Source organism: Ovis aries, chromosome 13 (assembly GCF_016772045.2).
Source record: "Ovis aries strain OAR_USU_Benz2616 breed Rambouillet chromosome 13, ARS-UI_Ramb_v3.0, whole genome shotgun sequence".
Classification (NCBI taxonomy): domain Eukaryota; kingdom Metazoa; phylum Chordata; class Mammalia; order Artiodactyla; family Bovidae; genus Ovis; species Ovis aries.
Window position 1 is genome coordinate 78,497,729 of NC_056066.1, and position 27,973 is coordinate 78,525,701.

Genomic DNA, 27,973 nt, shown 5'->3' on the forward strand with positions numbered 1-27,973 from the left:
GCAAAGAGTCGGACACTTCTGAGCGATTGAACTGAACTGAACAGTTTGATTTCCTCTTCTTGGGCTCTAAAATCACTGCTGGTGGTGACTGCAGTCATGAAATCAGAAGACAATTGCTTCTTGGCAGGAAAGCTATGACAGACCTAGACACAGAAACATTACTCTGTCGACAAAGGTCCACATAGTCAAGGCTATGGACTTCCCAGTGGTCATGTAACGGTTGTGAGAGCTGGACCATAAAGAAGGCAGAGCACCAAAGAATTGATGCCTGGGAAAGATTGAGGGCAGGAGAAGAGGGCATCAGAGGATGAGATGGCTGGATGGCATCACCTATGCAAGGGACATGAACTTGGGCAAAATTCGGGAGACCCTGAGGAACAGAGAGGCCTGGTGTGCTGCAGTCCATGGGGCCACAAAGAGTCAGACACGACTGGGCAACTGAACAACAACAGGTCGATACTGATATGTCTTTAATGCCTTTCTAATGCTTACCCATCCTCCTTTTGAACAAAAAGCAAGTGGGCCTTAGGCTTAAAGCCTTCAAAAGGCAAAGCTACTTGGCCACAATTTAATAAATTTAAATGTTTTCATATTTACACTTTTGTGATCGCCTTTTGTCGAAGGCAAGTGGTGCTCGTTTTCCATTCACAGTAGATGTAGCGGATTGTGTTATTTTCGATGTTTATTGGTCCTTCCTACTGGCAGTTCGCTGCTAACTCTCCCCACGGATGTCAGCCTTGGCGGTGTGACTTCCTTTGACCAACAGCATCTGAGTTAAGCTTCCAAGCAGGAGCTTTAAGAGCCAGCTTGTGGTCCTGCCACTTGCTCTTCTTTCTCTACTGTGAGTCAGATGGCAGGGGGTAGGCTGCTTCTTCAACCTGCATTCCAGAGTACAGAGGACACCTGAGCCAGAGCTGCAGCCAACCTGCAAACAACATGAAATACGAATGAGAAATAAACCCTTGTAGTTGACAGCCCACTGGGATTCTTGGGTTGTTCGTTACTACAGCAGAATCTAGCCTGAGTTGGCTGATACGGTAGAAATAACATATTGCCTTTAAAAATAAATATACTTTAGTAAAATAAATGTGTTTGTTTAAAGAAACACACTAAGTAAGGTAGTAGGGGCACGTTACAGGTCGACAGACTGTAGGCAGTAGGGGACATGCATAACCAGGGTAGTGGCTGGATGACTGGAGTCGCGAGCCACTGGTGGAGTTTTAAATGTGGAAACTGTTGCTCTAGCTTGCGCACGGCTCATCTCAGAGCCCCCCAAATACTTCTCAATTCACGTTTCCAATTCTCCAGGCTTTGCCTCCCCTCACGCAGCCAGAGTGGGTTTCCTCGCGCATACATTTGACCAGGTTCCCCCCTGCCCTAACCTCTCTGGGGGCTCCCCTGCACCCTCAGGATGAAGGCCTGGGTCTTCATCTCGGCCACACGCCTCCCCAGGCTGTCCCCTCATCCCATCTTCTCTCCCCACTATGTTCTCGGTTCCAGCCACACTGACTTCTTTGTAGTTCTTTGAACAAGGCAAGCACACTCTAGCTTCAGAGCTTTGCTTCAAATTTGAAATCCTCCCATTATAACACCCTTCCCAAAGGTAGGAGCATGGCCGTTCCTCACTCCCTGAGGTCTCTGCTTAAATATCACTTTCTCGAAGAGTTCTTCTCAGACCACGCTGTATAAAACAGCAGCCCTCTAGTCTCCTGCCCCTTTATCCTGGTTTTTCATTCCCTGTCACCTATGACTCTCTGACCGCATTAAATATCTGTTTATAATCTGGATCCTCCATTAGAACGTTAGCTCCTCGAAGGCAAAGTTTTTGTTTGCTCACTACAGTGGCCCCAGTGCCTACAACAGCACCTGGCACACAGTAGGTGCCCAGTAAGCACTTGCTGAATGAAGGGATGAATAAAAGATGGCAAAGGTAAACCCCAGAAGCTTTAGGCCCAGGACATAATAGTATCTCTTTTTTTCCCCACTATTTACCTATGTTTTCTATGTTACTTTTTTAAAAATGTATTTATTTTTAATTGAAGGATAATTGCTTGATGTGTTGGTTTCTGTCACTCATCAATATGAATCAGCCATAGGTATACATATGTCCCCTCCCTCTTGAACCTATTTATTTTTTAATTTTATTTATTTTTTTTTTTTTACTGAATATCATACTATCTTTGAGTCCAGCTGATAAAGCACTTCTCATTCCCAATGGTTTGGATCACCTGGATCTCACTGGCTTCCCCAGGTTACATGTCTCTCTCTGACCCAATCAGGCCAGGGAAATGGAACACTGGTCGGCCAGGCCGAGACCCTATGCCCACAGTTAAGGCCAGGAGCAGGCTCAGCTCTTGGTAGCTACATGCACTGAGTGAGACAGGGTGTTCTGTAACAAAACTGTGATGCTCTTATCAGAAAAAGAGGAAATAAATGTCAGGTGGGCAAACTCCAAAAAGTAGATTGTTCACCCAGCTGAGTGCCTAGGAACTTAGCATGCACTCTGTGAAACAGCAGCCTTATTTGGGACCAAGCTGCAAACAGGTGGGAGGTGAAGTAGGGGGAACTCTGCTAACACCAGAGATGGAGCTAGGATAAGGAGCAGGGGATTCAGGCAGAGCTGGACCCCAGTGTATCCATGGCATTAATAATGCTGGGAGACATCAGAAGTTGGGAAGCAAAAGAAATCTTCAATTTCTACACGCAACTTCTTACATAATCAGCAAAATATTAATCTCTCTTCTGATGCTGAGGATGACACCCTTGAGAAGAAATGTAAAAGTAAATATTGTTGGCTCTAATCTATTACTGTTGATGAGTTTGAGGAGCCACATGTGCTTATTGCATGATACAACCATAAGGCAGCCCACAAACCCCAGCGACCAGCCAAGTGGGGCCTCCTGAAATTGGCAGTCATGGTCAGCTGAAATTCTGAAACCATGTGGTGTAGCGCTGTTATTGGGAATGAGTAATCTATTTTGTTCCAGAATCTAAAGTCTATACTCTTCAGTGGTAGAGTTTGAAAGTTGTCCCCCAATATCAGTCTTCCCCTTCCTATAATGATAGACGCTCCATAAAAGCGTACGGCTGTTTGGAATAAAGACTACATTTCCCAGAGTCCTTTGCAGTGGGAAGTGGCCATGTGACTGAGGGCTGGACAAAGGGGTATCAACAGGGGAAGCAAACGTGGTGGTCAGCCACTTGGGTTTCGGGATGGGGACAGCATGCTGCTAATGGGACCCGAGCCTCTGACGACTTCATGGTGGAGAGTCACCATCCCAACTCAGGCTTCTGTGCAAAAGGGGGATTTTATCATATTTCCGTCTCTTATGTCTCTGAACCCCACAGATGAAGTTATATTCAAAATATAACTTCAGTTGTTGTTCATTCAGTTGTGTCCGACTCTTTGCGACCCCATGGACTGCAGCATGCCAGGCTTCTCCGTCCATCACCAACACCCAGAACTTGCTCAAACGCATGTCCATCGACTCGGTGGTGCTGTCCAACCATCTCATCCTCTGTCGTCCCCTTTGCCTCCTGCCTTCAATCTTTCCCAGCATCAGGGTCTTTTCCAATGAGTCAGTTCTTCACATTAGGTGGCCAAAGTATTGGAGCTTCAGCTTCAACATCAGTCCTGCACTTCTAAGGAAGTGGGGCTGACTTGGAAAATTGTGTACAGTATATGCACGGAGTAAATCCGTGGAAAAAAAAAAAGAAGTACACAGTTTTGATTCACTCTTATCAGTTTATTCCTGTTCTACAAATACTGAAGACTATGTCAAGGAAGACACCCTGCCCAGGGTGCCCTGATATTTTAGCTGCTTGAACAAAACTGAGACAGGCTGGGACCTGGGACACTTTGCTGCAATGCTTGCGCCTGGACACACCTCTCCTCCAGCAACAGAATACAAAGAAACTGTGTGGGGCTAAAAATAACTGCATGCCTGCACAGTTGGGGCAAATCCTGGACCCCAAAGATGCAAAGAGACCAAAAAGCCCAGCTGCCATTTTTGAGGAGCCTGGAGCAAAAGCAGGATACTGAACATGTCCCTACACACACCACCCCCTGGGGGTGGGCAAAACACCTAAGCCACGCCTCCAGCCTGACCCACGGACGTGCTCTGCCTCTCACCCCATATAAGAAACAAGCTTGCTGCCCCCTCAGCCGAGGCAGCAAGCAAGAAAGCAAGGAAACCTGTTTGTTCTCACCTCCCCCGCCCCGCTGTAGCAGGGACCCCAATAAAGCCTTGCCTGAATGTCTTGTCTGGCCTCGGATCAATTTCTATTGATGTAGGAGGCCAAAAACCCTGGTTGGTAACAAAACCGCTCTGGCACCTTTAACTGAAGTCCCTCGGACTCTGAATTCCCAAACATGGCTGACTATCAGGAGCATATGTAGAGTCGTTCTAAAATACAGATTCCTGGGCTTTGGCCAGTTCATTCAAAGAAGTAGGAGATGAGGAATTTATCATTTACAGACGGTAAATTATAGCTGGTGCGCTCGCCTTACTAGCTGTGTGATCTTGGGCAAGTTACCTCACTTCCTGTGCTGCCGTTTCGTCTCCCAAACAATGAGGACAGTATTAGCAGGAGCCGCGACAGGGCTGCTGTGAGGGTGAGCTTGCTCCACATGTATGAAGCGCCTAGCGCGGTGCCCAGGACAGCGTGAGATCTGCACTAGTTCTCATCACGCCTGTTGGCAGGAGTATAATTTTGTTTTTCCTCTTGGCCGCATCGAGCAGCATGCAGGATAAGTTCCCCAACCAGGGATCAAACCCACACACCCCGCAGTAGAAGCATGGTTTTAACCACTGGACCACCAGGGAAGTCCTGGTAAGGGTATGCTGCTGCTGCTGCTGAGTCGCTTCAGTCATGTCCAACTCTGTGCGACCCCATAGACGGCAGCCCACTAGGCTCCCCCTTCCCTGGAATTCTCCAGGCAAGAACTCTGGGTTGCCATTTCCTTCTCCAATGCATGAAAGTGAAAAGTGAAAATGAAGTCGCTCAGTCGTGCCCGACTCTTAGCGACTGCATGGACTGCAGCCCACCAGGCTCCTCCGTCCATGGGATTCTCCAGGCAAGAGTGCTGGAGTGGGTGCTGTTATAAATGAATGCAAACTCCCAGGAGAACAATCTGTACTATCTACCAAGATGATGGGTTTCCCTGGTAGCTCCGTGGTAAAGAATCCACCTGCCCATGCAGGAGACACCGGTTCGATCCCTGGGTTGGGAAGATCTCCCGGAGAAAGAAATGACAACCCACTCCAGTATTCTTGCTTGGGAAATCCCATGGACAGAGGAGCCTGGTGGGCTACAGTTCACTGGGTTGCAAAGAGTCGGACACAGCTTAGCGACTGAGCGTGAGCACGCACCAAGATGTTCAGTATGTCCGCCTTGACTCAGAAACATGGTGGCTGAAAAACTTTGCCTAAGATTGCCCTCATTCATCCAGCTACGTGTGCAATAATGTTCTTTGAAAGTGTTTACTAAGAACCTGGAGAAGGAAATGGCAACCCACTCCAGTACTCTTGCCTGGAGAATCCCATGGATGGAGGAGCCTGGTGGGCTACAGTCCATGGGGTCACAAAGAGTCAGACACGACTAAGCGACTAACACACACACACACACACACACACACACACACACACTGAGCACCTACATTTTAGTCAGAATAAGACAGGCTACGCTGCATAACAACCTCCCAAGTGGCAGTGACTTAAGACAGGAAAGGTTGGTTCCTTACTTTGACATTATGACCCAGAGGGAGAGCCCTTCTGCATCTTGTTGCTGTGCCATCTGGAATAGGTGGTCTTGGAGGTGGACTTGGCAGGCAAAGAGACAGCTAGAAGGTCGCATGATTTTTTTTTAAGGACTAGGCTGGAAGTGGTTTCCATGATTTTTGCACATCCCTTTGGGCAGAAATGAGCATAGTTACAACCTGATTGCAAAAGAAGGTGATGAAGGCAAAAGAGCAAATGGATACTGAGTAAGTGTTGTCCCTGTGAGATCTGCTATGTTCAGGGACTGTTCTTGGACCTGGAGCCCCAGAGGTGAGCAAGACCAACAAGGTCTGGCCCTCAGAGCTTCCCTGATAATAAACGTCTACTTGAAACGTGATCCCAGGTGTATGTCATTTTATGCCTGAGCAAGACCATCTGCAGCGGTTAGGGCTGTTGCATCAAAGAGTATATGCATTCGTCACTGTGATAGATGTGGTCAAATCGCTCTCCGAAGGACTCTGCTTGTTTCCACTTCCACCAGCAGGGTACGGAGAGTGTGTCTTTTCGTGCAGACTCGCCAGCACAGAGTGTTATCACACTTTGGATTTTTGCCAATCTGATAGATGAGAAATGCTCTCTGTGTGTACTTTTAATTTGCTTTTTTTTTTATTACAAAGGAGGGTGAACATCCTCTCATATATTTATGAGCTGTTTGTATTTCCTTTTCTGAGAACTGTGTGTTCATATCCCTCATCCATTTTTCTACTGACGTTTTTAAATGAAAAATGCAGGGGAAGAACAGGATGCATATTATATTTTTTGTAAATTAAAAGCAGAATAATATTTTGGTTCAGTTCAGTCGCTCAGTCGTGTCCAACTCTTTGCGACCCCATGAATCGCAGCACACCAGGCCTCCCTGTCCATCACCAACTCCCGGAGTTCACTCAGACTCACGGCCATAGAGTCCGTGATGCCATTCAGCCATCTCATCCTTGGTCGTCCCCTTCTTCTCCTGCCCCAATCCATCCCAGCATCAGAGTCTTTTCCAATGAGTCAGCTCTTCACATGACGTGGCCAAAGTACTGGAGTTTCAGCTTTAGCATCATTCCTTCCAAAGAAATCCCAGGGTTGATCTCCTTCAGAATGGACTGGTTGGATCTCCTTGCAGTCCAAGGGACCCTCAAGAGTCTTCTCCAACACCACAGTTCAAAAGCATCAATTCTTCGGCGCTCAGCCTTCTTCACAGTCCAACTCTCACATCCATACATGACCACAGGAAAAACCATAGCCTTGACTAGACGGACCTTAGTTGGCAAAGTAATGTCTCTGCTTTTGAATATTTTGGTATATACATATAAATAGTCTTATATGTGTATAAAGGTTTTCTAAAAGCAACCACAAGAAACTGTTAATGGGGAGTAGACTCAGGGCCATTTTTTTTGCCTGTGAGCTTTTTTAAAATGTTAATTTTTAAACCCCTGAATGTGGGGGTGGTTTATTACACTTGTGTGCTATGTTTCGAGCCTTTCTGAATAAATTCACTTTTCTAACCACGTTCAAGTATTACTTGTTTGTTTTTTTAATGTCAGTACAGGTCTTTTGGCCTTTTTGCCTTTGTATTTTATATATTTTATAAACTCTGACATATGTTGTTTTATTTCAAAAATATTTTAGAAGCCCACTGTATCTGAAAACATCACCATTAGGATCTGAGGCCAGTCCCAGAATTCAGCTCAAGTCTTACACAGCTTATAAGCGCTCAAGAAGTATTTGTTGGATTGAAAGAAATGGAAGCGTCTCTTTAACTGAATCATCAAAAGACCCCAGATGCAGAATTACAATATTCTTTTTGTTTTAGAGATCAACAAGAGAGAGACCACAGTTGCCTTGTCAGGACTCCTTTTTTATTTATTTTTTCCTTTTATTTTTACGTGAGAAGGCTGGTCCCTCTGTCCCAGAGTCAAAGGCCTCGGAAAATCTGTATGGGAAATGCCCCACCCTCTCTCAATAATACCTCTCCGGTGGGAGATCGTATCTCATTGGTTGAGTTTAGGTCATGCGCCCATCTCAACCAATCACCGTTGCCAGGGGTGGACCACAGATTGGTCACGCCCCACACCTGAAGCCAGGGGGTGGAGTCCACCTTATTCAAACTCCTTGGACCGGCAGCAATGGAGGTGTGGTTTTCTCAAAGGAAAATTGGAATGCGAATACTAGAAGAAGGAAGAGCAGATGCCAGAAGGCAGAAGCAACATCACATGTCCTCCACAAACACCTGCTATGTACAAGGCGCTGCGCACGCTGTGGGGGATATGATGGTGAAAAAGAGCCATCCCAGCCCTCAAGGAACTGACATAGTGGGAGAGACCAAAAAGAGCAAGCTAACAAACGCTTTTAGAACTGCAGATTGCAATAAGCTCTATGAAAGACACAGGCAAGGGACTGAGATAGGAAATACTTGGAACAGGATAGTCAGAGAGGCGGCAACATTTAAACAGAGTCAACATAAGAAACAATTCAGGTAGCCACCGGGAGGGGAAATCTAGTTGGACACCTCCTTCACACCTAAACCAGGACAGATTCCAAATAGATCATGGGTTTAAATGCATACAGTGAAACCGCAAATGTAGTAAAATATGATAGGTATAAATCTATTATGACTTCAGACTCTGAAAGACCTTTTGAATAATGAAGCAAAACTGAAATGTCCTAAGTGAAGTCTCTTAGTTGTGTCTGACTCTTGGTGACCCCATGGACTGGGGCTCGCCAGACTTCTGTTCATGGGATTCCCCAGGCAACAATACTGGAGTGGGTTGCCATTCCCTTCTCCAGGGGATCTTCCCGACCTAGGGATCGAACCCAGGTCTCCTGCACTGCAGGCAGATTCTTTACCATCTAAGCCACCAGGGAAGTCTGAGATGTCCTAAAATGAAATACAAATATGTTTGACAATATAAAGACGTTAAAAACACTCTTTATGGTTAAAAAGATGTACTAAATTCAATGCCGAGAGACAAATTGGGCTAATCACAAAAGGCTAATTTACCTAACATACAAAATGTTTCATCAAATCAAAAGAAAAGTATCAACAATTCAGTGGGAAAATAGGCAAAAAGAGGTAGTTCAAAGAGGAGGAAAAGCAAATGGCTTTTAAGTATGTGAAGAAATGATCAATATCATGCATAATAAGAGATATCATTTACCTCCCCATCAAATCAACAGAAATCCCAGTCTGACAATCTACTAAGTTGGTGAGTAGAAACTGATGATCAGAGAATTCCCCAGCCGTCCAGTGGTTAAGACTCCAGGCGTTCACTGTACAGGATCCATCCCTGGTCGGAGAACTAAGATCCCACAAGCCCACAGTGTGGCCAATAAATAAATAATAGACAATTATTCTACAGGTTTATTCATACATACGCTAAACAGTATATACAGAGTTATTCATTATCACATTGTTTATAATAGCAAAAAAAAAAAAAAAAAGAAAACGGTATCTACTGACAAAGGACCGGATGAATAAATGGCATTCCATCGCTACAGTGGAATAAAATTCGGCGGTCTGAAACAAGGAGGCAGGGGCTTCCCTGGTGGCTCAGTGGTAAAGAGTCTGCCTGCCAGTGTAAGAGACACGGGTTCAATTCCTGATCTGGGACGATCCCACATGCAGAGCAACTAAGCCCATGCGCCACAATGATTGCGCCTGTGCTCCACAGCCCGAGAGCCACAGCTGCTAAAGGCCACGCGCCCGAGCGCTCCGCAACAAGAGAAGGCATCGCGATCAGAAGCCTGTGCACTATAACTGGAGAGTACCCCTGCCCGCCGCAACTATAGGAAAACGCCCACACAGCGACAAAGACCCAGCACAGCCATACACAAATAAATAAAAATCTTTTTTAAAAAGCAAGGAGGCAGGTTTGTGTGAATGAATAGGTAAAGTTCATGCCAGGACTTCTTAAGCAAAACACACACACACACAAAATGTAACGAACCATGTGTTCAGCATTTACTCATTTGTGACATTTTCCGGGGGTGGAAAGGAAAAGAATATATTTTCATATTTGCTTATATGCAAAAGATACTTTAAAGGTTATGCAAGGGACTAATAACACAATGGTGGAGGGAACAGCAAACTCAAAAGTCCCCAAGGTTAAAAAAAAGGCGGGGGTGGGGTGGTGGGAGGAGGTGGTAAATCCCAAGGACTAGGAGAGTGCCTGGGAGAGATGACATGTGACAGGTGGTGGCCAGATGCTTGTAAACCGCCCTTTAGGAGTCTGGTCTTGAGTCCAAGTGCAGTGGGAAGACATTCAAAAGAAGAATATGATCCAATTCACATTTTAAGAGCATTTTGCTGCCATTTGGAGAAGCTGTTAGAGGAAAGCAAGATGGAAACAGGGAGGCCCATTAGGAGGCTGGGATGAGGTGGTCGGACCCGGAGGAGGCAGTGGAGACCGGGAGGAGAAGTTGGATTTGAAAGAGAGTTTGAACTTGGAATCCACAGGTTGATGTGGCACCAGGAGGAGCAGGGATTCAAATGAAGAGAAGACTGGAGGCTGACTTCTGGCTCAGGCACTGTGAGGGCGGTGACAATGTCGACTGAGCTGGGGAGACTGGGGAAAGCAGACTGGGGTTGGCTGGGGATGGGGTGCACTCCAAGGTAAGTCATGGTAAGGTTAAGAGGTCAGTAAAACATCCAAGTGGCAGCATCAAGTAAATGGCTGGGTGCTTGAGCCTATAGTGGAGGAGTCCAATGAGAACTGAGACAGTGTAAACAATAACAAGGACAGATCCTGTGTGGATTCCAAATTAGAGCCCCAAGCCTACCCTGGAGAGCTGGGTTCATATGTCCACCAAAAGTCATGTTCAAGAACGTTCATGGCGGCTTTATTCATTACAGCCCAAATCTGGAAATGGCTCAAGTGTTCTTCAACAGCAGGTGGATAAATAAATTGTGATTAATTAGATAGATAATAGACAGATAGATGGATAGAAGGTACAAGCTAAAATAATGAAAAAGAATGAAGATGGATATACCCAACAACCTGAGTGAATCTCACAGACACTGTCCCTGAGTTAAAGACGCCAGACAGGGCCCAGGTCCTCGTTCCCCTGGGGGTAGACACTGGCCTGAAACTGCTGGAGGCCAAGGCCCCCCAGGGGCGTGTCCGCCCAGGGCCCCCTTTATCTGTCACCACTGCCGGAAGCCTGGATGGGCTACAGAGCAAGGGCCTTGCTGGCCACAGTCCTGGCCGGCTGCCCCCGCCCTGAGGCTCCAGCCGAGGTTCCTGCGGAGGCAGGAGTTGTTGGGATGCTGGCTGCATGAGGCAGGGTGCAGCCCGGCCTCCCCAGAATCTCCACTGGGTCTGCCGTCTCCTGCTTCGGGATCTGGTTTGAGTCTGTGCCACCCGAGGCAGGGCCTGTGTGGCCAGCCTCCCACCTTCCGCACCGTGATTCCCCCTGGAGCCTCTACAGTTTCTGGACACAGGCTCGGTAGCCAGGACAGGAAAGGATGACTGGCTGGTGGCCGTGAGGGGCGGCCATCTGAAATTGGCAATAAACCACTGAGGCCTTTCTCACTGCCAAAAGCATAAAACAAAAAAAAAAACTGAAGCCAGACAGCAAAGAATGCATACTGTATAATTCCATTTATATAGGGTCCTTGATCAGCAGAACTAATTTATAGTGATAAAAGTCACACTAGACTTTATATCTGGTTGGGGAGTAGAAGTCCCAAATTAAAGTAAAATTAAACTTAAGTATTTTATTCAATCAGTCACACCTACCATTTTAAAAAATTTCATGGTGGTGCCAGATGCTCCTGAGGATGAAGGAACAGGAGGGGATGATCACAGGAACCCCAACTGGTGGAAGGTTCTCAATCCCCTCTGCCCCCCACTGTGTAGCCAGGTGACTGCCCCGACCCCCTCAGCAGGGGGTCTGAGAGTTACTTTCCAGAGACACTGAGATGGAGAGGCTGGGGATGAAACAAGGAGCCAAAATGGTGAGATCCAGCTCCCTTCCCTGCTTCGGCTTCCAGAACACAGGCAGCCTGGCGCAGGCAGGATTCCTGGGCAGGATCTGGGAGAGTCCTCCACAGAGAAGTGAACCTCCTTGGCAAAAGCACTGATAATAATGATATTCGGGTCCCAGAATGAAAAAGCTGGCTCACTGCCCAGCCACATTGCAGAGAAACACATGGAGCTTCCAAAGAGTTGTTTATGCCTCCCTCTCATACATGAATGGAGGTAAAGAGCCCCCGACATCTTAGAAACATTTCTAACCTGAAAACACAGAGACTAGAATTGACAAACAGTAAGAGGGATCTGGGAACAGATGAAGACATTACAGGGAATAGATGGAAAGGCATCCAAGTAGGAGACTGGAGACAAGGCTTTGCATCCCGATTCTGTTGGTGGCTGGCTGCCACATACAGTTGTACAGGTTGTGGACTGCCCAAATCTAGGAGGCACCCTTCATACTGAGGTCTGTGTAGATGATGTCCCTGAGGCTGCACAGTTCATCACCAAATTTGGGACCCTGACCCACTATGTGCCCCTGGGAAGTAACCATAAAAGAACCTCCCAGTGGGGGCACTTCTGGAGGGCAGACAACCGTTTTGTTTGTTTTCATAGCCCCAAGTCTAATAAAGCCTATGAGTTGGCTCTCCATAAATGCTTGTTGACTAAATACATGAATTAATGAGTGAATGAACAGCGACTATGAATCCAGTGATTTGCAGTATCTGTGTACTTCCACATGCCCCCATAAGATCACAGTAAAGCAGGCAGCAGAAGGCAGTGCTGGCTCTGGACACAACAGCCTGCTTCAAATCCCAGTCACTTAATCCCTCAGAGTCTCTGCCTCCTCGTGAAATAGAAGTGATAATGATGATGCCTGTTTAAAAGTGCTATTGGGAGGATTAACTGAGGTGCGTAATAAAAGCGCTGAACATGGGCCTGGCCAAGTCTTGTCAGTTAGAATTAGATTTGGCGTTATAAAACAAAACACCCAAGTAAGTGACTTAAGATAGAGCTCTTTTCCTTTTTCTTCCCTTACCAATTCCTCCTTTCCCTGTATGCACTTAAGAAATCAAAAGGTGTGACATCCAGGGTTAGGATGATGAATAGATAATCATCGGGGTCCTAGATTTCTATCATTTTGCTCCACCATCCTTGAGGTTGCCTCAAGGACCAAAACAGTTGCCAGAGTGCCAGCCATTGTGTCCACATTCTAGGCCCGAAGAAAGAGGGCATGAAGAGGGATGAAAGGTATGTACTTGACAGCCATCAGCTCCACCCAGCAACTTCTGCTAGCTTCTCCCCTAGCTGCATGAGAGGCACATGGCTGCCCAGATCAGTGTCTGTTAATAAGGAATAGATATTAGGAGAGCAGCCAGTCATCTCTCCCACATGGGGACTCAATAAATATCAGCTGTTATTATTGCTGCTAACCCAGTTTTTGAGAGGGGAAAAATGAAGCTCAGAGAAACTGGGCAACTTGCCTAAGGTTTTTTATTCAATTCATTGAACAAGTCTTAACTATATACCTACCATGCTCTGGCCCCTTAGGATACAAATGCTGAATAAGACATGAGCTCTGCTCTCAAGGACATGAAATCAAGTAATTTCAAAGAGCACTAAGTCTAATGGTCCAAAGGACAGAACACTCAGCTTGGGGTGAGGGTATGAGGTTAAAGTCAGGGAGGGCTTCCTGGAAGAGGTGGAAAAGTCATCATCAGAATAACAGCTGTACCTACTATACATGAGATATGCTATATATCTCACATATATGAGATATATGTATCTATATATATATCTGCTGTATGTGAGATATGCTATATATCTACTATAAATGAGGTATGCTAGTGACAAGCTTAGCACAGCGCCTGGCACACAGTGAATGCTCAAATCAAAGCCACTCTTACGCTACTATGATCATTACATCATCATCATCTTGACCATTTTGCAGAAATTAAAATGGCCACTTCTCAACTTTATAATATTTTGCAAATGAATTCATCTTCAAAGGGTGTTGACCTCCAATATGTATTTAAAAAACAGAACAACAGGAACCAAAAATTCCTCGCTTTCTGTTGACTCTAGGCCAGAAACTGACCTTAGGAATGATAAATTTGTACCTTTTCAGGAAGAACCGGATTTAAAGACCCGGCATCTTAAATTTTAACATCAGGCACTTAACTGGCATCCTCTCTGTGATAATAGGAAAGAAACAGCAAAAGATTAAGAGAAAAAGGTTTTAAACATTTAGAGAGTTTAGTTCTGAGAAGGCCAGACGCAGAGGCTAATTCACATTTTATTCCAGTGACCCCAAGAGAAACCAAATTTCCTGGAAGATCAAAAGGCAAGGCAGGTTCTGTTTAAAAGCAAACTCTGAGTGAAATCAGATTATGGGGCGCGTGCGGCGGGGAGGGGTGGGGGGGGTGGGGGGTGGGACATGGTAGCCTTTAAGGTGAAAGTGAAAGCTGCTCAGTTGTGTCTGACTTTTTGCGACCACATGGACTGTGATACAGTCTATGGAATTCTCCAGGCCAGAATACTGCAGTGGGTAGCTGTTCCCTTTTCTAGGGGATCTTCCCAACCCAGGGATTGAACCCAGGCCTCCCACACTGTAGGCGGATTCTTTACCAGCTGAGCCACCAGGGAAGCCCAAGAACCCTGGAGGGTAGCCTACCCCTTCTCCAGTGGATCTCCCCAACCCAGGAATCGAACTGGGGGCTCCTGCATTGCAGGTGGATTCTTTACCAGCTGGGCTGCTGAACCTCAAAAATAGCATTTGTCCCCTGGATATTTTGAGAGTGTCCTTGGCAGAGCATGGCAGGAACCAGGGGCCTGTTTGGACATCTCCTCCAAGGGCACACCTCAAGAATGCATCACCCGCCCTCCCCTTGACCCCAAGCCCCACCCAGGCCCCAGAGCTGTGTCAGCAGCCGCGTCCGTGGCACAGAGATAAAGGGAGATATTTAAACACCCAGAAATCATCTTCTAATTTAGGAACCAAGCTGCAAAATATCTTTCTCCCTTAACGGCTCGAATTGGGAATTTGGATTTTGAACCTTTTCTCTTGCCAGGCTGCCAAAACATCTCCATGACTTGATAGAAGGCGAATGGAAGACTTCAGGGACAGAAGGGCCGTGGGTCTTAAGCTGTCTGGAATCGGAAGGCTCAGACCATCAGAGCCCTTCCTGGATTTCTTCGTTTACTGTCTGCTTCCGCTGGGGCTTCTGATCACCTCATCATTGCTGCTGCGGTGGCAGTAATGATTAAGCACTTTAATACTTGGACAAGGAGTGTGCAATCCTGTAATTACATTCCTCCCTGCCCCATTGTTGGGGGAGAGTTGGAATTGTTGTCCCTGTTTTGCACAAAGGAAACTGAAGGCCTGGGTGAGTGAACCAGTCCAGCATCAAAAACTAGTCAGCATGAGGGAGATGCAGGAGGTTGGGGACGGGGCCGGCAGTGGTTCTAGCCCGGTTTGAAAAGCTTGCAGGTCTCAGTTCAGGACGTGTGCTTTATTCTTAAAGAAGTGGCTGCGGAGTTCACGCGTGCGGAATGTGTGCGTGGGTGGGTGTTCTGCGAGTTGGTCTGTGTGTTTGTGTCTTTGTGTGTACTCCAGTGTTGGTGCTTCCACGTGTGTATCTATCTGTGTATCTGTCTGTGTGTCTGTCTAGGTGTGTAAAAGGAGGGACAGAGGTGAGAGACCGAGGGTGATCAGGAGACAGGAAGGAGAATCAGTCACTAAAGTTTAGAATGGCAAAGCCAGCTGCCCCCTTCAGAAGCATCTGGCCCAGTCTAAGGTCTCATTGCTAACTTTGGTAGGTATGATAACAGCGTGGTTAACAGCATGACCTAATTTTTAAAGTGGTTATCAAGTATTCACTGGTGAAATGACACGAGGCCAACCAGTTGCTTTTAGAAGAACTCTGGCAAAGAAAGGGTAATTCGAAGGAAGATGACCGAATGAGATTGGCAAAATGTGGATAACTGTTGAAGATGTATACCCAAGTATTAGGTTTCTATTTTTTCTACATGTTTAAAAATAAAAAGTTTTTAAATCTTGTCGGCCACTCACTGCAAACTAGCATCCTATGGGTCAAACACTATTCATAAAAATCTTTATAAAAATCGAACAGTTGCCAATGTTTAGAAATGGCAGATTGCAAATTAAAGGCTTGGTTTCTAGTTTTTCTTGAAAAATCAGAAGCTCTCATAACTCCAGTCCCATGATCCTTCTGTTTTTTTAATTCATAAATTTATCTGGCTATGCCGAGCCCCAGTTGCTGCATGTGGGATCTTCTTAGTTGCAGCATGCAGGATCTTTTCCTTCTTCCTTCCTCCCTTCCTCCCTTTCTTTCTTCTTCTCTCTCTTGCTCTCTTTCTTTCTAGTTGTGGCATGCGAACTCTTCGTTGCAGCATGTGGGATCTAGCACCCTGATCAGAGATCAAGGCTGGGCCCCCTGCGTTGGGAGCACAAAGCCTTAGCCACTGGGGCACCAGGGAAGGCCCACATAACCCTTTTGGATAACAAAGGCTAACCCGCTGGGAAGCAGCTGGAAAGCACCCTCTACGGGACCTTTGCTTGCAGTTTGCCACAGTCCACACTATTCTCTATCACTCCTGATACTGACAATGTTTATCATTGCCCTTAGGTCACTGTTTCTCTTTCAGCAGAAATAAGAGGAAAATGAATGAGATCTCTCGGAGCAAGGACTGCTGTTTGCCACCCACATGTCTAAGCTCCGTTTCCCTCATACTTACACCACTACACTATTGGGGGTGGTAATATATTCAAAAATCACATTTTCCAGCTTTTCCTGAATGTGAGAGTGCTCTAATGTTTCCCAATCCAGGAAGTTTTGTCCCCGGAGATGTTTCTGGTTGTCACAGCTAGAGGCGGGGAGCACTACTGACATCTAGTGAGCAGAGGAGGCGATGCTGCTGAACATCCTGTCAGTACAGTGCCCGGGACAGATCCCACCACGGAGAATTCTTCAGTCCAAACTCTCATTCGTGCTAAGATCAACTGGCCCATGCGTTGCAAGTGAAAGCTGATGGTGGGGCTTCCAAGAATGCTTGTTGGTGCCTTGCCATTCTCCTGAGTTTTCCCTGCAATGCAAACATGATGGCTGGAGCTTAAGTAGCCACGTTGTGACCTGAGAGAGGGTCTGTATTAAAGATGGAAGGAAACGGAATCTCTGTCCACACCATGGAGCTACCTCCTTGGAATGCTGACTTCCAGACTGGCTTTAAGTAAAAGGAAGAAACCTCTAATTGGTTTAAACTGCTACAGTCAAGTATTGATAGCGGTTACTGTCAGCCAAGTGCAATTTCTAAATGATTTCTCTGTGTGCCTGGTTCTCTATGCTAGTGGGGAAGAAAAGATAGACAGGAGGGCCAGATCTTTACAGGAAAGCAAGAGAGAGCATATTTCTTGGTGCCAATGACCCAGTCCATGCCCCTTGTTTATGTCAGTTTTTGGCTTCCACAGGCATTGGGACCTGTAACTCTTGGACTAGTCCACTCCTTCACCAAAAATACGAGGAACTGAGGCCCCCAACAAGTTAATGATGACGTGGAGGATAATCCACAACCTTGTCCTTCCTGCCTCATATTTCAAGAAGCTAAGTCCAGTGTAGTGATAAAGAATGCAGTTTCTGGAGCCAGACCACCCTGGTTCAAACACTGGTGCCACCATTTACTAGCTCTGTGACTTTAGGCAGCTCACTTAACCGCTCTGTCCCTCTGTTTCTCATCTATGCAACAGGGATGATAATAAAGGCGTCTATGGCCTTTGACTGTTAGGAGGATTCACACCAGTCAAAGACAATGGAGAAGGCAGTGGCACCCCACTCCAGTACTCTTGCCAGGAAAATCCCATGGATGGAGGAGCCTGGTAGGCTGCAGTCCATGGGGTCGCACAGAGTCAGACGCGACTGAAGCGACTTAGCAGTAGCAGCAGCAGCAGCAAAGACCCAGCAGGAGGGCAGTTTTACGAATGGACTGTTTACAAGGCACTGGACAGGGTGTAGCCCCGATGGATGCTACAACACCCCCAGGGCTAATAACAGAGAGGGTGTTACCACTAAGCAGTCATAACAGGGTGAGGTGGGGGTGCATTCCAACCCTTAGGTAGTAACAGTAATAGAAAAGGGCAAAGATGGAAGCGGTTGCCAGATCTGGAGAGAAGACCTCTGAAGACAGTGTCTGAAGGACCTGTGACCTTCAGTCAAGGAACACAGTGGCCCAGGATCCCAACAGGAGAGCTGGGGGAATAACCAGACCCATTCTGCTCCTCTCCTCCCGTCTCCTGCCAGTGTCTCTCATCGATCAAACCCAACCAGAAGCCAGATGGCAAGAGAGCCCTTTGATGCTGCACACAGGGGTCACAGAGCTGAGTGGGAAAGACTGGAGGGAAGGAGGAGGAGGCTCACGTTCCCAGCTCTGTGACGACAACCTTCTGGATTGTGCCCTTGGAGGGAACAGAGGGCCCTCTTCCTCCCTTTTCCCTCTTCCCACCGGCAGGAGGAAATATGGCAGGAGCTAAAACAGCCCTCCCAGACCAGGAAGTGGAAGTCACACGTTAAGAGTGCCCAGCAATGAGACAGAGTCTGAACCCCAGACAAGGTGGAGCCACCACGGCGAACTGGACGCTAACCGCTGGGCTAGTCCATGAGAGAAGATTCAACTTCCATTTTTTAAGCCAATTATTTTGCCTTTTATTTACTGCAGCGGGACGGATCTTCTGACCAATACGAGATTCAAATCAGGTATTTGCTCAGATTTTTTGGATCTATTTTAGACTGAGCTTTTTAAAACAAGCAAAACTGACTAGAAAGTGACAGGTGCTGCTCAAAAATACTGGTAAGGAAACTGCTCTCCAGGGAGATTTAACATAATACAATAATGAACAGTGTTTGGTGAAAAAAAAATTTTTTTTAGCATCTGAAATTCCTCTGGAATTGAGATGTTCAGTAAGCCGAGTTGTTTGTCAGCAACCCAACCACACTAAACTCCCAAGGGACTGCAAGACAAACCTGCTTCCCGGCTGCTACCAAACAAATCTTGAGATGAATTCTGATTGGACCAATCTGTACCACGTGGCATGGTGGCCCTTGTACTTCAGCTGCTCTGATTGGCTGGTGCTAAGTCACATGTTCTTTGCTGGGAGGAGTGTCACAGGAACCTCCTGGACAGAGAACTTGCATCAGGGGTGCTGCCAACGGAAACGCTGAGTGCTCGGCACAGGAGAGGATGCAATTTGGTTTGACCTTCTTCTGTTTCCTCCTTCTCTTGAGTTTCCAGGCCAGCACTGGGGCCCATGGTCATCCTCGTCAGCCCACCCTGGAGGACTGCCTGCAGCGTGGTGGACAGCTCTGTCCACGCATATACTATGCAGCTGCATCACCGCCCAGGGCCCATGTGATTGGCATGCTCACAGCGGGTCAACAAGGGAAGCGCCTGGGAGTTGACAGCCCCAGGCGGTACCGTCAACCATTGAGCAGGGCCAGAATTAGCAAACACCCTTTGTACTCACCACTATAAAAAGAAAGAAAATAGGGGGAAATTTTTTTAGAAAAATAACAAAGTGTCATGGGAGTGGGGGGAGTAGTTGCTGTGGGATTTCCAATCAGCCACTCTGAATTTTTTTTTTTTTAAACAAATGAAAGTATTGAGCCAGACCGTTTGCTGCCAACATTCAACATGTATGCCTATCCCCAGAAAGTAACTAAATAAATAGGAACAGGAGACGCCCCCCACTGGAGACTCAAGGGACATTTCCAGGGCTACCAACAGAGGAATTCATGTGAAATATAGGGGGCGACTATGTACCAAAGGGTGGGGTGTGAGGCTTGTTAATGCCACGGGAAAGATGAGGTCCTTCCACTCAGTGAATAGGAGTCATCTGCTTCGGCTCCAGGTGGAATTATTAGAAGAGCGCTGTTTAATTGGCCAATAGCATGTTCCCTCCTATTCAGAGATTTAAAGAGAAGCTACAGTTGGGTCTAACGGATATCTTAGTTTGGAAACCCCCCACAGTAGAGCTTGTACTGTCATTTGGGTTTCCCCAGAGGCAGACCCTGAGACAAAGATTCAAGGACAAGTAATTTAGTTGAAAGGCAAAAGACACACCAATAGGGAAAAAGAAAGTGAGGGAGGGAAGGAAGAACAACCAGGATTAAACAAGTTATCAAGACAGTTACTACTATGGGCAACTAGAGCTTAACCCCACGTCCCACCCCCAGAGTAGAACAGAGTTATTCTGTCTCAGAGTTATTCTACCTGAAGGACAAGGGAGCTGGGGGCATTTATACACCGCTTCCTTCCATGCACAGGTTGACGGCTGCTGGGCAGAAGGGACGAAGCAGTAATTCTTCAGCATTTCTAGCCTGCTTGACCCCTATAGTCAGGAAAAAAAACACCAAACTCATGCAAAAAGATGAAGATGCTAACAGCTAGAAGATGGGCAGATGAAGCTGAGCAAATGAGAAAATCCAAGGCCGACAGGTAGCGACTGCTACTCCCTGGGTGCAGGTAGTTTATCTGGGAAACAACCTCGGGAAGGATAATGAGGAAGTGGGAGGTGAGACAGGGAAGGGAGAATGGCAGGTGTGTCAATGAGCTGGTTACCTTTGTGGGCAAATGGGGCTCAACCTCACAGAGGACCTCTGGGAGATGATGCAGAGGACACTTCAGAACTGTCCCAGGAAGGGGTCAGGAAGCTGCGACATTTATCCATAATGCCCATCTTCCCAGTGGTTGACGGTACTGCCTGGGGCTGTCAACTGCCAGGCACTTCCCTTGTTGACCTGCTGCGAACGTGCCAATCACACGGGCCCTGGGCAGTGATGCAGCTGCCATAGGCATGTACAGAGCTGTCCACCACGCTGCAGGCAGTCCTCCAGGGTGGGCTGACGAGGATGACCATGGGCACCAGTGCTGGCCTGGAAACTCAAGAGAAGGAGCAAACAGAGAAGAAGGTCAAAGCCAACGTTTACAAAGTGCAGGGTGCTGACATCCATGAGCACATTTAATCTTCTTTTTATAATTCCCATTTTACAGATGAGGGAATGTGACTTGTTTCTGGCAATGTGGCAGTTAAGTGGCAGTGCTAGAATTTCAGCTCAGCTTTAGTCTACGAAGACAATGTCTCTCTCTGTCTCTCTCTCTGTCTCACTCATACATTTTTTTCCCCAGATGATGTTTAGAGAGTCACCAAGACTGAAATCCAGAGAAGCCTCCTGGCATCCTCAAAATTTATTCTTCTGTTTTTAACTGTTTATTTATTTACTTGTTTATGTGGCTGCACTAGGTCTTCGTTGCGGCATGCGAACTCTTACTTGTGGCAGGTGGCGCCTAGTTCCCTGATCAGGGATCGATCCCAAGCCCCCTGAATTGGGAGCCTAGAGTGTTAACTACTGGACCACCCGGGAAGTCCCCGTATCCTCAAATTTTAAAGATGCTTTATGAAATATAGTTTTTGTTTGCACTTTTTATACATTCAACACATTTATTAAGCAACTATTATATGGTGGGAACAAGAGGCAAAATCCTTGCCCCTTAGAGTTTATATTACAGGAGGGAAAAGAGACAGTAAACAAATAAACACACAGATGAGAAGCAACAGAAATATGGGTCCCAGAGTGGGGAAGTGAGACAAGGAAGGGAAGGCTGACAGTAAAGGGAAATTACTTGAAATCACAGCTGTGATGCAGGCTGTCAGCCTCAGCCTATTGATACCTTGGGCAGAATTGCTTCATTGCTGAGGATTATCCTGTGCATTGTAGGATGTTTCATCTTGTAGAACTTGACCCTAAATAGGGTAAATCTAACAGTAGATAATGTCTTAATTTAAAAAAAAAATTATTTCAGAAGACTCTACAATGGGACTATGAGGACTTCCCTGGCAGTCCCGTGGTTAAGACTCCATGCTTCCAAAGCAGGGGTGAGAGTTCGCTCCCTGGTCAGGGAGTTAAGATCCCACATGTTGTGGGTGTGGCCAAAAAAAGCACGCAGGACTATCAGTTGGATGTTTGGGGGGAAATCAAGCTTGGTGAGAACTCTGAATCAAATCTTGACCCCAGTGGGGGACTGTGTGAGAGGGAGTAAGAGCCCAGGATCATTGGAACCAATCTACATGTAAGAAACTGGGAGATCTTGATGGAAATGCAGGCGTTTGGTGTTAGATGTGGGCAATGATTGTTTTCCACACATTAAAAAAATTTTAAAAAGCTCATTGCAGCACTATGAACAATAGCCAGGACATGGAAGCAACCTAGATCTCTGTTGACAGAGGAATGGATAAAGAGGTTGTGGTACATAAACACAATGGAATATTACGCAGCCATAAAAAGGAACAACCGTGAGTCAGTTCTAGTGAGGTGGATGAACCGAGAGCCTGTTATACAGAGTGAAGTTAGTCAGAAAGAGAAAAACAAATATTGTACTGAATCTAGAAAAACGGTACTGATGAACCTATTTGCAGAGACACAGAGATAGAGAACAGACACAGCAGCAGAAGGAGAGGCTGGGACAAATTGAGAGAGCAGCATTGAAACTATATATTACCATGCGTAGTACAGGGAGCTAACGGGAAGTTGCTGTACAGTGCAGGGAGCTCAGCCTGGGGCTCTGTGACGACCTAGAAGGGTGGGATGGGGTGGGAGGGGGGAGGGGGCTTCAAGAGGGAGGGGATGTGTGTATACTTGTGGCCAGTTTCATGTGGATGTATGGCTAAAACCAACACAACGTTCTGAAGTAATTATCCTTCAATTAAAAATAAATGTTAAAAGAGATTGTTCCAAACAGATCAATGCAAAAGCAGTCTGGGGGAACACTACTGGATTTCATGCCATTGTCGGGAGCTTAGCTCATGGATTGACCGGCCTTGCTGCAAGAGGAGGAAACTGCGCTGAGTAGAAAAGAATCTTCTCTGCACAGACTTTTGTCTGTGTTCAGATTATAGATGCATTCAGGCTCCATGTCAGAGACCTTCTTTAAAGGTCATTAAAACTTCGTCCCCAAAGCAAAAGATTGACAGAGCAGTTAAGATTTAAGAAACCTTGAAAATTACATCTGGTCCACCAAACCCCAAAGTGAACTGGGATTTTGTCTTCTCAAATGAGACACTTCAGTGCCAATAACAATAAAAGCCAATGAGTCAATGGCTCATGCGATTTCAAAACTGTGGTTTTCATCTTATGGCTGGTGGGGACTTCCACAGAAGTCACAATGTTAACTTAATACAGGAACAAACAATGAAAAAAAAGATGGCAATATGACAAAGGCTTAAACCAATGTCTGTATGTTTACCCAACTCCAAATAAATCCTATACCAGTGGTTTCTATAAATATAACCATAAACGGCGGGCCAGCTTGGGCTCTGCCATTTAATACTCTGGGGCCTGAGGAAGTCCCTTTGTTCCTCTGAGCATCAGCTTCCTCGTTTCTAAAATGCAGAGATGGTAACAGGACCTGCCTCATAGGCTGTTGCGGGAATTAAATAAGATACTGAGTGTTAAATGATGATAAGGCGATGTACTACTTTCTGATAGCTGCTGTAACAAGTGATCAGAGGCTTAGTGGCTTAGTTCAGTCAGTTCAGTTCAGGTGCTCAGTCGTGTCCAACTCTTTGCAACCCCATGAATCGCAGCACACCAGGCCTCCCTGTCCATCATCAACTCCCGGAGTTCACTCAGACTCACAGCCATCGAGTCAGGGATGCCATCCAGCCATCTCATCCTCTGTCGTCCCCTTCTCCTCCTGCCCCCAATCCCTCCCAGCATCAGAGTCTTTCCCAATGAGTCAACTCTTCACATGAGGTGGCCAAAGTACTGGAGCTTCAGCGTTAGCATCATTCCTTCCAAAGAAATCCCAGGGCTGATCTCCTTCAGAATGGACTGGTTGGATCTCCTTGCAGTCCAAGTGACCCTCAAGAGTCTTCTCCAACACCACAGTTCCAAAGCATCAATTCTTCAGCGCTCAGCCTTCTTCACAGTTTACTATCTTATAATTCTGAGGTCAGAAGTCCAAAATAATGGGTCTTATGGAGCTAAACCCAGGTTTAGCAGAGCTGCATTCCTTCTACAAACTCCAGGGGAGAACCTGTTTCCCTGCCTTTTCCAGCTTCTAGATGGCTGCTGAATTCCTTGGCTTGTGGCACATCTTCCATCTTCAAAGCAAACAACTTTGCATATTCTGCTGACCCTGATTCCTTACCCACATCATCTTCTCTGACTTCAACCCACCTGCCTCCCTTTTATAAAGACCCTTGTAGTTACACTAAGCCCATTGAGATAATCCAGGATAATCTTCCCATCTCAACATCTTCAACCTAAATCACACCTGCTGAGTCCCTTTTGCCACACAAAGTAACACATTTACAGGTTCAGGGGATTAGGGCATAGACATCTTTGCGGGGGTGTGTGTGTGCTCAGCTGACTCTTTACAACTGCATGGACTGTAGCCCACCAGGCTCCTCTGTCCACAGAATTTTCCAGGCAAGGATACTGGAGTGGGTTGCCATTTCCTTCTCCAGCGGATCCTCCCAACCCAAGGATCAAACTCACGACTCCTGCCTCTCCTGCACTGGGAAGGCGGATTCTTTAGCACTGTGCCACTTGGAAAGCCCCTAGACATCTTTAAGGGGACCGTTATTCTATCTACTATAAGCGCCTGTTAATGGCATTATTAATATAGTTTGCTCGCTGCAAGAACTTTATGGCAACGTAGAATATTGATGATGACGTGTTGGTAAAGGGGAAAAAATATGCTCTCAAACTGTCCTATGAAAACCTTCCATAGGAAAGAAGGCTGGGAGAGTACACACTAAAATGCTAGCAGCGGTTGTGATTGGAGTTAAATCAGCATAACCAGGGGTGGTGGTTCTTTTCTCCACTTTTGGTAATACTTTTATAATAAAATATTTTCATGAAAATATTAGGAAATATTAAAATTGAAAACCTTAATGACATATATATTATTTTTATATATACTGTTCTCACGATCAATTGATGCATAACAAACCACCTCCAAATTTAGAGGCTTTAAAAACAACGGCTTATTATTCTCACTTACAGTTCTGTGGGTTGACTGGACTCGGCTGAGTGGTTCTCACTTGGATTCTCTCAGGCCGTTGCAAGCAGATGGCTACAGGGGTTGATGCATCTTGACTTGGGCTGGACCTCCAAGATGGCACCTCAGCACCCTCCCACTGGAGTAGGCTTGACTTCTTCCATGGTTCCTCAGGGCACCATGAGGCAGGAAGCCCAGAACTGGCCCAGGATCACTTTCACCATGTTCTACATGTTCAAAACAGACACAAAGTCTAGGCCAGTTCAGATTCAAGGGAGTGGAAGTTTAGACCCCATACCTGAAGGGCAAGAATGAATGGCAGCCATCTCTGAAGTCCAGTTAACATGTACTCTTTCTCTCCCCACCTTCCCCAACATCATCCCAGGATGTTGTCTGCTTCCCCCACTTCCCTATTTCATTCTGGGATCTCCCTCTCCTTCTTTGAGGGGAGTATCACTTCTTTGGGGGAGGGAATCACAGTTTCGTGGGTTCTCAGTTAAGACCTGAAACTTGTCCCCTCCAGCAGTATCAAGAGTTTAAGCTTCTTAGAGAAGTTGAGGTGGGCTTTTTTTTTGCTTTGTTCTGCTAGTTTAACATCCCTTCCCACTTCCTGTACCAGGATCTTCCTGTGGGGGAACTACTGGTCAGCCACGGTGCCTTACACTCTGTAAGCTTATGAGTGGGCAAGTGGTCCAGGCCAAGCCAAACAAACCCTCCCTGAAATTTGAATCCCTAACACAGTGTCCCTAACAGAGTGACAAAGTCTGAAAAAAAAAGTTTGCAGTGGACACTGGAGGTGACTCCCCACCAACTATTACACCCCAGTGCAGAGAGGGCCTGATTAGTCTAAGCCAGGGACTTTCAACCTCTGCAGTGTTGACGTTTCAGACCAGGTAATTTTCTGTAGTGTATGAACTGGGGAGGCACCATCCTGGCATTGTAGGGTATTTAGCTGCATCTCTGATTTCTAGAGGTTTCCCTGTTGGCTCAGTGGTAAAAATTCACCTGCCAATGTAGGAGATGTGGGTTTGGTTCCTGGTCAGGAAGATCTCCTGGAGAAGGAAACAGCAATCCACTCCTGTATTCTTGCCTGGGAAATCCCATGGACAGAGGAGCCTGTCAGGTTACAGTCTGACAGGTTGCAAAAGAGTGGAACATAACTTAGTGACTAAACTTCTGATTTCTACCCATGAGATGCCACTAATACTTCCAGATGTCTCCCAGTGTTGCTAAAATATGTCCTCCAAATATGCCTCTTGCCGATGACTGGTTCGGGGTGAACGGGCCCAAGCCACCTTAGCCCACGAGACACAAGGATAGATGTCCTGAGGACTTCAGGCAGCAACACTTCCATACTCTTAAGAGAGTCCAAGAAAGCCACTCTTTCTTTTTTCCCCATCAGATGCTAACCATTTTTTAGCCTGATTACTACTGGCCACGACTTTGCAGCCACAGAGGGAACCAGCTATCAGCTGAAGCCAGCTTGTGGATGGTAGAGGGAAGAGAGAGAGAACCTGGGTTCTCAGTTACATTCTTGAACCCCCAAGTCAAGCGACTTGAGAGCTGCCCTGCCTCCCAGCTCCTGTACTGCTTAAGCCAGTGTGAGGCCCTGCTCTCTGTTGCTTGCAGCCAAAGCACCCTACGAGACACAAGATCAGAGCTGACTTGCCCGCTTGTGTCACCAAGGCTCCCCCAGGCCATCCTGTTCTCAAGCCTTCTCGAATTTGCTTCTGGCATTTTCTGCATTTCTATAAAGTGCCTACCTCCTTCTCACAAGTTCCTTTACCATGCCTGCTGGCCTGAACCAATTTCATGATTTGGCAGTAGGAGAATTCTATAACTGCAGTTGACTCATTTCAGCTCCATAAAAACCGACATCCCCAGCCACCGTACCATGACCACGAGGCTACCTGAGAACCTGTTTGCTGAGGATGACTGACTCACCTGGTATTTCACAAAGTGCCGCTTATGAGACCAGCGAGAAACACGGAGCCTCACGCGAACAGGTCAATGAGAAAATCAAGACAGAAAACATTTCCTAGGTCCTAAGGCAGGACCCCCTGGCCGCCGGGGTGGGGGACGGGGTCAGGCCAAGGGGCGGCCAGGCAGGACCACCCCAGGGCATCCTGAGGGCTGCTAGATCTAGCCGGGGACGAGAAGGAGGTGAAAGGGCAAAGAGAAGAGGATTCCCTCGTCCGAGAGGCCCCGGCTCCACCACCAACCCGCTCTGTGACCCCGAAGGAGTTGCTTCGTCCTCTGAGCCTCAGTTGCCTCATCTGTTAAACAAGCATGAGCCGTACTAACTTCTCAGGCTTGACGTGCGCTTTACCCGAGACACACACCTAACCGGTCTAGGGATATGTCTCAACTAGTTGAGGTGTTACTATGAAATCATTTTTATAATAATTACTACCAAATAGGCTGTGTTGAAACCTCCGTTTTCCCTCTGGGTAATAATAAAAATCTAGAGTAAAGGTAGGATTCACGGCAGAGACAGGAACGGAGGCCATAGCAGGCGTCCATGGAGCACCCCCCCCCCCCAGGCCAGGCCCTGCTCTACACACCTTGCGAGTTAGTCCTGTCCATGGGATTCTCCAGGCAGGAATACTGGAGCTGGTAGCCACTCCCTTCTCCAGGGGATCTTCCCGATCCAGGGACGGAACCCTGGTCTCCTGCATTGCAGGCAGATTTTCTTAAACGTCTGAGCCACCAGGGAAGCTCCTGCACCCCTGGCAGACATTAATTCAGTGAGTCCTCACAAGAACCTCATGAAGTAGGAACTTGTATTAGCCCCATGTTACAGAAACAGAGAAACAAGAAGTTTGGTCACTTGCCCCAAGACATGTGGTGTCCTCAACCCACCTCTCTCCAATTCTATAATTTTGGGGACTCTTTTAGTTACCGAAACTATCTTCTTTCAGCTCTTAAAACTCGAAACTCCTCAAATTAAAATGTTGGTCTCAACCAGTGAGCCACAGCTAGACCCAGCACGGATGAATCTCATGGCCATGATGTGGATGGAAAGAAGGCAAGGCAGGCACGAAAGAGCACCCTCTGAGTGATTCCACTGAGGCAAAGTTCAAAAACAGGCAAAACCAACTCAGAGTGTTCAGTGTCAGGATGGTGGTCGTCCTTGAGGAAGGGATGTGACTGGAAGGCGTACCA

The 27,973-nt window shown here is 46.7% G+C and overlaps 1 long non-coding RNA gene across 1 annotated transcript; it reads right to left on the reverse strand.

Annotated features, from left to right (window-relative positions):
- Positions 1–453: 453 nt before the first annotated feature.
- Positions 454–27,915, reverse strand: LOC132657585 (uncharacterized). Its single transcript, XR_009595990.1, has 3 exons — positions 27,373–27,915; positions 24,812–25,035; positions 454–925 (listed from the first exon to the last, which is right to left on the reverse strand). It is a non-coding gene; the product is annotated as an uncharacterized LOC132657585 (long non-coding RNA).
- Positions 27,916–27,973: the final 58 nt, after the last annotated feature.